The sequence below is a fragment of the Eublepharis macularius genome, chromosome 6 (genome assembly GCF_028583425.1).
Source record: "Eublepharis macularius isolate TG4126 chromosome 6, MPM_Emac_v1.0, whole genome shotgun sequence".
NCBI classification, from domain to species: domain Eukaryota; kingdom Metazoa; phylum Chordata; class Lepidosauria; order Squamata; family Eublepharidae; genus Eublepharis; species Eublepharis macularius.
Genome location: NC_072795.1, coordinates 102,433,911 through 102,443,365, shown reverse-complemented (window position 1 = coordinate 102,443,365; position 9,455 = coordinate 102,433,911).

Here is a 9,455-nt window from a genome sequence, read left to right as displayed (position 1 = left end):
CATGAAGGGTTTGAATTGAGAGTAGCCTGAAAGGTACAATTTATGGTTTGTCTGGCAATTGATATTTACTGGTGCTGAAAAATTAGTGCATATGATCTATAACAGTTTTCTGGTGTGGGGGATACCTGGCACTTTCTGCAAGCTGCTTTCTTGAAAAAGCAAATGAGATTATTGAAAACATCATTGACAAGCAGTGCTGAACCAAAAACAGGTCAATAAAAGCCAAGACCTTTTAATTTCATTCTGAAATATAACACTAAATCCTCTCTATGAAAACAGAACAGGCATCATCTGGCTGGCTTATAAGAAACAGGCATGCTCCTTCTGGGTCAGATAAGATTTGCTAGAGCAGCTGATGCAGAAGGCACAGACACATGATATCAATTGCTGTCCTCCAACATCAGTTTGAAATGTACGGTATCTGTCAGCTGTAGTGGGAAAGAATGCCAACTAAAAGCCAAAATGGTCCAGTAGCAGACTAGTGGAGGATACAAAAGATTCCTTAAAATCATCAGTGAATTTTTAAATGAAAAGAAATAATGCATAGCCTGAGTATAAACTACAGCTGGCTCAAGCAATTAGCTGCAACAAAAGCACATGTCATGGGGAATGGGAGAGGGAAATATGGCCAGGCAATCACTGCTTGGGCTTCGTTTTGGTCATTGTGCTAGTGCTGGATGAGATCAAGGAATTTTGCAGAGAGGCACGATCTTGTCTGTGCGTGGCTTGCGCATGGGATGTATGCAGAACCTTGGAAGGACACATGGAAGTCATGAGCAGCTCCACTGGTCACAATCCCTGCACACATTCACTAGCTAGTGTCTTGATCAACAGAATAAGGCTTTTAAATTAATTCTGATAAATTTCCAAGGCATTTAAGTCAGTCATCTGATGAACTAATTAAATTATTGTTGGGGAAAAAATTGTGCTATTTTCCAAAGGATCTGTACTGATCTATTAAATTATTTTGCTTCTTTTCCTCCGAGAAGTTTAAGGCAGCATTTCCCTTTCTTCCCATTTGATCCTCCCAACAACCCAAAGGCTTAAAGAGAGTGATTGGCTTGAGGTCATTCAGTGAGAATCATAGCTGACTGGTGATTTGAACTTACATTTCTCCAGGCAAAATCTAGCACTCATTATTCTCTCTGATACTGGAACAGTGGTAACTCTTACTCTTATCAAAAAATATAATTTCATCGCATGAACCATAGTACTCTTTGTGAGCAGTCCGTCTATATTTGTCGCTCTGTCAAAATCAGTTCTGTTCTGCTCCAAGTTTCCAAGCGGACTCCAGGGACATGCATATATTTTTAAAACAGAATCAATGAAGTGAATTCACATCAGTTACTGACTCATGGGCTGGAGCGTGAAGCGGGGCTGTTGTTGCTTAAGCCTCAAGGGGTGGTGGTTAAACTTGTTGGGTAAATTTCAGAGAGAGAAACTCTTTGCTCATGCCACAGGAAAAGTTGCTGAGATCATGAAACTTTAAACGTCTAATAAGCGCCTGCTCTCTTGACATTGTTTTCTACTTATAGTAACTGGAACTAGGCCAAGCTCCTTATCCCCTCAACTGCTGCAATTCTACACTCAACTGAGAACTTGGCTTGAAAGGGGCTTTGCATTCCTTTCTTATTCCCCTCACAGACACTCAGTGCTGAGAATAAATCCTGCAGTTAAGGTTTTGCAGGCTATGAGTCTGCTTTCCGTCTTTCTAAATCTTCCCTTTTGTCAGCAAGGAGACTCATACATGGAAACCTGAGGTCCTATGCTAACTTAAGGTGGTTACTTTTCTTTCAAATGAAGGACTGGGATGGCAGTAATTTTGGGGGACTTATCAGATAGCAAAAGAAACATTTCATTATCAGTCGTGGATTTTGTAGCGTATATGCATATTATTAGAGACTCGAGCCAATGAGAGGTTATGGATCACCTGTGAGAGGGGGGAGGAGAAGAGAATGGAGGAGAAAGGCAGTCAGGTAGAGTTCAGTCAGAGAGGTAGAAATAGGGATAGGTGCATGTGTGTGTTATGTGCCATCAAATTGCCTCCGAACCATGAAAGACCTATCGTTAACAGATTTGTTCGGATCTTGCAAAATAGAGGACATGGCTTCTTTTATTGAGTCAAATCATCTCATTTTGAGTCTTCCTCTTTTCCTACTGCCTTCAACTAATTTTCATCCTCCTCTTCTAAATCTAATCCAACTGCCTATGCTCTGCTAAGATGTTGAACAGGTGGAGAGATAGATATGCATCTGCATATCTCAAATTGTTAATGTTCCTTCTACCAATTTTCACTCCCCTCTTCTAAATCTAATCCAACTTTCTATGCTCTGCATAGAGGTTGAACAGGTGGGAACATAAATATGCATTCCTGTTTGACACTTTTTCCTATTGGAAACCATTCTGTTTCCCCATATTCTGTCCTAATGGTAGCCTCTTGTCCGAAGTACAGGTTGTGCATCGAAACAATCAGATGTTGTGGCACCCCCATTTCTTTTAACACCATCCATAGCTTTTCATGATTCACACAATCAGAAGCTTTGCTGTAACATAGGCTGATTTTCTTCTGAAATTCCCCTGTATGTTCCATTAGCCATCATAAATTTGCAATGTGATCCCTACACCTCTTCCTTCTTTGAATCCAACTTGAACATCTGGCATTTCTCATTCCATATATGGTAAGAGTCTTTGCTATAGAATTTTGAGCATTAGTTTGCTTGCATAAGAAATTAATTCAGTGGTCCGATAGTTGTACTCTTTGACATCAGCTTTTGCATTTTGCATTTTTGCATTTAGATGTTGCATTTTCAGTCTGTGGGCCATTGCTTTATTTTCTATATTTGTTGACAGATTCTTGTTAAGATTCTGATGGACTCTATTTCTGTAGCTTGAAATAGCTTTATTGGTATCCCATCAACTCCAGATGCTTCATTTCTCCCAATTGCTTTGAGTGTAGCTTTCACTTTACTTTCTAAGATTTCTGGTTCTTTTTCAACAGATTGTTCTTTGAACATATCCACCCCAATTTTACTTCCCCTTGGGGGAGGCAAAGATGAAATAAACAAACCCTCTCAGCAGCAATCTTTGCCAGCTCTGTGGAGAGGGGAAATTGACAGAGCCTTTGCCTCTGTCTTTTAAAATTATCCTTCCCAGCTAACATTGTGTCTCCCTTCACTTGAGCATCATCATGTAAGAGGTGTTGTGTGGCGAGACCCCTTGAGTGACTCTTCCAGGAATTTAGACTCTTGACCAAGCCTGTGCTCCTGACAGTATTGTTCTCAGATCCACTGACACACTCAAACCCCCTCACCATGTTATGGTGTGTATCCAAGAGGGATAGGTATCCTGTACTAAACAGCTTAGTCTGTTTCAGGGAGTCAATAGGTTAGGCATTAGTAAGAGGGTCAAGGCAGAATCCGGAGTTCAGCTAACCTCATCTTCTGAGTCTGGGTCCAAGGGTGACTGGACTGTGAAAATATGGGGACTGAATAGGTGATGTCCACAGTTCCAGTATTTCTGTCAGTGTGATAAGTGCAGTAAAGAAGGGACCAGATATCCCAGGGTTTAGTGAGCCTTCCCCAGATAAAATCAATCCATGTCTGCGAATTCTGTAGTTCTGCAAGTGGGTACCACAGTATAACGAGGAAACAACTGTTAAAAGAGAAAGACTTTTAAACCATTTTGCTTGCCAACCAAAACATGCCTTTTATGGAAGAGACAATAAACATATTGTTGTTTTGTTAAAAGAAAGTTTATGTGGGTCCAAAGGGAAAAAGCACAAGTCGCCACACAAATTGGTGCTGACTTCACCAGATCCACTAGGGTAACTTCACTGAGTTACTCAGCTGTCTCAGTAATTGCATTTCGCCTTACTGACCACGTACAACCAAATTAAATGCTACCCTTCTCTAGTGGGGACTTGCAATTATGGGTCAAACTAGGCATGCATGTTTTTTAAGAGTTAGGTCCAGGTTCCCCAGACCCAAATTGGATTCTCCACAGCAGGGGAAGGAACACCACTGCAGGGGAAGAAAGAGCTCCTCCCTTCCCCTCAAAGCTGTTTCCCCATGTCAAAATAGCACGGGGGGGGGGGCGGTACTTCCTTATTTTAACTGCTCCACATGCATGAAATACTCTATGTGGAGTAGCAAAAACAGAGTGCCCCCCCTCAATATTTTGGAAAACAGCTTGAAGGGGGAGGCAGGAGCCCTTCATTCCCTGCGGTAGCATTCTGAGGCCATTTGGGCTCTCCTTTATTTTGCTCGTCTAGTTTGACCCTCTGTTGCTGGACTGAGGGGAAAGTTTAGGAGGGGCTGTGCGGCATCTACTGTTGGTTTATATGAGATCAGCCCCCTTAACGTGTTTACCTTATAGTCCCAGAGTAATCCTTACAACTGGGAAATAAAAATCAGCAACAGCCATTGAGGCAGGTGATGGGGAAAGGGGGTTAAGAAGGAACGTGATGTCACAAGGCAACTACTTGGTACAAGTGATTAGAGTTTCCAGATGCAAACCCTGAGTTACACTTCAATAGCTTGGCAGTGAAGAGAGAGTACGTAGGAGTTAAACTTCCTGCGACTCTGCTGCTTTATTTGCCCACCATAATACTGAAGCAGGAGGAGCCTCTGCTTTCTACAGTCTCTCTCCTTACAACATATCAGGATCCTCTTTGTACAATCTAGAGTAACAGAGATACTAGAATAATTCCCTTTTAGGGATGAGGATGTAATGGAAAACTCTCCTACTGGGCACTAGAGAATGTTATCACTGTAGGAAGTGTAAATATAGAGATACTGATAGACACATTCCAGATACTGTTATATACATTCTTTCTTAAGATGGGCTTTGATAGACATTCTGGATGTGCTATAAACTGTTTGCTGGACATGTCATGTCACACAAAAGAGGTAACTGAGCAAAAAAAGGTGATATACTGGTCCTAACATCATTTCCTTTGGGTCTTTCTTTGTGTCCCAACTCTCTATACATGGGGGAGTAACATGCCAAGGAAAAGAAAGCTTTTACAGAGAACACCTGAATCAGATCCAAAATTCCTTTGTCTGCATGTGCTCCTTATATCTGGTCCTGTTCTACAGCTCATGATATTAAAGACTGCAGGGGACAGCCCAAGGAGTTTGTTGCTTTTACGGTCACTGAACTTTCTAAGTATCTTAAAAGAATGATGCAAAGTATGAACCACAGAGCTCTCTGTGTGCTGAGCGCATTAGAAAGGGCCCAGTATGAGAAAGGTTTCTCGTTGCAGCTGTTAAAAGGCTAGGGAAGTAGCTGAGAATGAGGACGGGCTGGCAGGAGAGAAACCGAGGGTGACCAGAACATTTTAGGCTCTGCTTGTTTGGGACCTGCCAAGAATCTCCCTGCAGACTATTTAAATAACTTGCAGTAACTTTAAAATCAGTTGAAGCAAGATCTGCAAGCATAAACATCTAGTCAATCCAGAAACTGGCTTATAAGTCCTAACCTTTCTCCCATAAATTTTATCTCATGACATTTCCTTTGGGTCTTTTGATCTAAAATTTTGATCTAAAATTTTTTAGTACTGATGTGTGTCTAGCAGCAAGGACTGAGGCAGGTTTTACTCAAACTAAGATGATTTTCTGGCTTTGACATACACACAAAATTTTAACTGACACAGAAATTTTTAAAAATGACCAGTTAGCCCTGGTCAGTTAGCCATGCTACCTCCTGACTAAATGGAAATCAGAGGATGGTTCTATTGTAAATCTTCAACTGATAGAGTACTAACCTTATATACTACCACCAGCCCATCTCTCAATGGAGGCAGGTTGCTGAATTGTGTACCATCTTCACTAGGCATTTCCTTCTAAATTAAAGGCACAACAAGAGCTCTGGCCTGTGTTGACTGACAATTCATATCTCATCCATTTCCTTCAGAATATGAACTTCCAACAGAAACTACCTATTGGCTTATTAAAAGTATGTAGGTTTTCAGCAGAACCACTGTCCACAACTGGAAATTTAATTATAGCCGCCACAACCCCCCGCCCCCTAATGTTAAAATAAGATTACAATTGCTGTCTAGTCAGGACATTTACAGCCACGATTTTATGGCAGCATTAACAATGCTGTACAACAGTGTTTTGAAATAGGTTCTCATAATGTTTGTTGTGAAATGTGGCATTAGGAGGAGAACCCTGTTGCAGAGTTCTATTGGTTGTACCATGCAGATGGTAAGTGGGTCATCTGAATTCCTTGTTATGAGCACAGATCATGAGCCAAACTACAAGTGACTCCTGACACAGGTTGGACACTTGTCAGCTTCCCTCAAGTTTTGATGGGAAATGTAGGCAGCTTGTCAGAATGTTGGACAAGTGACAGTTGAAAAGTCCATTGGACAGCAGTCGGAGAGCCAAGCTGCAAGACCAGGACACCTACATTTCCCATCAAAACTTGAGGGAAGCTGACAAGTGTCCAACTTATGTCAGGCATCACAGGTAGCTTGGCTCACAGTAGCCAAGTAGACCAGTGTAATGTAGCATGCAGAGGTGGGACTTGGATTGGAGTGTCCTAAATTCAAACCCCCACTCGGTGGTGATAATGGGCCACTCATTATCCTTCAGTCTGATCTATCTCAAAGAGTTGTTTGTGGGGAAAAAATGGGATAATTTCTCTGTATTCAGCCTTGAACTTAATTGATGAAGAACAGAATATGAAAGGAATAGATTAAATCATAATTGTGCATGGGCCTTTAGAAGAACTGCTTAACTCAGCCAAGATGTTGCATGCCAGAATTCGGTTCCATGAACTAATGATGTGCTTATTCTTCACTGCCAAAACAGCCGACCATCACTAGCCATTTCAAATTGGCTTGAAACCCAGACTGAGAACTGAGATAGCCTCAGCTGAGCTATAGAAACAGAAAGTGGCAGCATCACTAGAGATGTGTAGCAACATTTTATTAATATTTCTGGTTCATTTGTTCTTTATTAATTTTATTAATTACTTTTATTCTTAATATAGTGTGAGTTCATTTATTCTTTTTGTTATGCATTTCCATTGGTTTCAACAAGAAATTCCCTTTGGGCTGTAACATTTATGGATTCAACTTTCAGAAATCGTACCACTCATCCATTGGATCATGGTTGCCGTACATAAGACAGACAGCAGAAAGTGTCCCTATTTTATAGACAATGAAAGTACAGTACCTTTCTGGCTCTAACTTATTTTCTCTCAACTAAATGAGATAAAATGCCCAAGTATTGTGCTGCTCACCCTTCTCTGCCAAATTTCAACCAGATGAGAGCGAACATCTTTGTTTTGTGAGGAATCATAATCTGGCCAGGTGCCAGGTTTTCTGGCACCTGAGGCCAGGGGCAGCATCAGCACTGTTGCTGCCCCCGCACTCACACGCGTGCACCTGGACTGCGTGATAACATCACGCAGCAAGCAGCTGGGACGGCATGTGTGCATCCTCCCAGCTGTCCCTCTCATTTGTTCCGCGCGCCACCCTGGCCACCTACTGCGCCTGGCCTGCAGCTGCTGCGCCCAGCCGGGAACATGTGCTGGCGGTGGCGGCAGCATGGGGCAGCTGAGCGGGAGGGCTGGGAGGCTGCAGCAGCTGCGAGCCAAGTGCAGCAGGTGGCTGGGGAGGCACATGGGTGGCTTCCCAGCCCTCCAGTACTGCCCCCATCAGCTCTGTGGCATGCGCCCCCACCACTGGTGCCCCCTCTGGCGCCTCAGCACTCAAGGCAGCTTCCAGACCTGCCTCAATGGACGCGCCAGCCTTGTTCATAATTCTCAGTTGCACAAAAGGCATAAGGAGACATTTGGCAACCCCAGAAGGCAAGCAGCACCACAGTGTTGACAGAGACTTTCATTCAACACCACAAGAAAGGTTGGTGAAGGGAGCGTGGTAGAGCGGACAGAGAAATTTGCATTTGGTAACAACCCAAGAAAGTTCGCTGCTTATAGGAAAAAAAGACCAGAATCCCACAAAACTTGAACTTCCCATTTTCAGTTGAAAACTGCCATTGGTTCTTATTGTCCAGAAATGCAATTTGTTATCTCTCTGGCCCTCTGGTGAAATTCTTTGCACTGGAAAATAGAGTTCAGTTTTATACCTGAAATAGCTATGGTAACTGCATTAGGACTGTACCTCCTTGGTGCCACTCAACCAACTAAAGATCCCAGGGCTGAGCTGTTAGTACAGCCAGCATATTTTCTGGTTAGTGCTTCTGAGATGATATGAAAGTTAGCTAGTTGGCTTTGGATGGCAGCAATTCTATGAGCTAAGGCCTTTGAAAGAAGTCAATTAGGTCCCCTTCTTCTGAGGTAGCGAATCACTGCCCTCAGAGCTAAGCTACAAGAGACGAATTACACAAGGAAGAGCATTTATATTATGACTTGGACAACTGAATTGTATTAACTATATTTATTGTATTCATTGCATGTTATTTATTTGCACTTTGCACGTTTGCACTATTGCAACATTTATATAAAAGTCAGCATTAATTGCATATTTCTGGACTTGTTGCTTGTACTCCTCACTATCCGGTTTTCTCCCCTTGTTTGGCTTAGTTTCATATGGACTAGCAGGATTAGCTATGGCCATACTAGAAGAGCTCTACAATCCTGTCTGTGTCAGGCAGGCAAGCCAGCCTGCTTGCCATAACTGTGAATGCATGTCTACTGGGGGGGGGAGGATGGGCTTTCTTCCTGTAGTGTAGCTTCCTTCACTATGCCTATGCTTTGCTAAGAGACCTTATCAGTGCAGCTGGTAGTGTGTGGGAACCAGGCATGGGAACTTCGGCTGGGCATCTTTTGCAGGACTTTCGCTGACTTCAACTGACTTGTTTGGACTGGGGGAGGGGAACTGGAGTATAACCTCTCAGGGAAGACCCTACCTCAGCATTCTGGGCACTCTCTATGTATTAGTGCACTTCTAGGGAGTTTTATCTGAATAAAGACCCTTTTAACTCATACCGCTGTGTTGGATGAAGTGGAGGGTCTGAGAGAATCCCCTAACCAGGACTCTGAGGCAAACCAAGAGCCTCATGGACTGAGGGAGTTTGATAAACTCTCTGATACTGTGTATTTGAGCCTTGAATCTCTCTTTGGCAGGAAATAAGGCTGTGTAATATCAACCCCTGGGATTGGCAAGCAGCATGATGCTTCTGGATTGGCCAAGGCTGTTTAAATACTAAGGACTTGGCCTTCTGCCTTAGTTTGGTTGACAGAGCAATACCTGATTTAATTCACGCTCCGTGTCCAGATGCTACCTTCAGCTTCTCGTTTCTTCCAACTTCTCTACACTATCTAAGCAAGTCTAGATTTGGATATGGGTGCCCGTAACACAGCCAAGTGCTGGCAAATATTAATAATTTGTTTAGCGGTTGCTTTCTGTTTGATTCATATTCTGTGCTGCTGCCACTGCTAAGAGCAAAATTAGGAATGGCCACAAAGAAAAACTTGCAGCA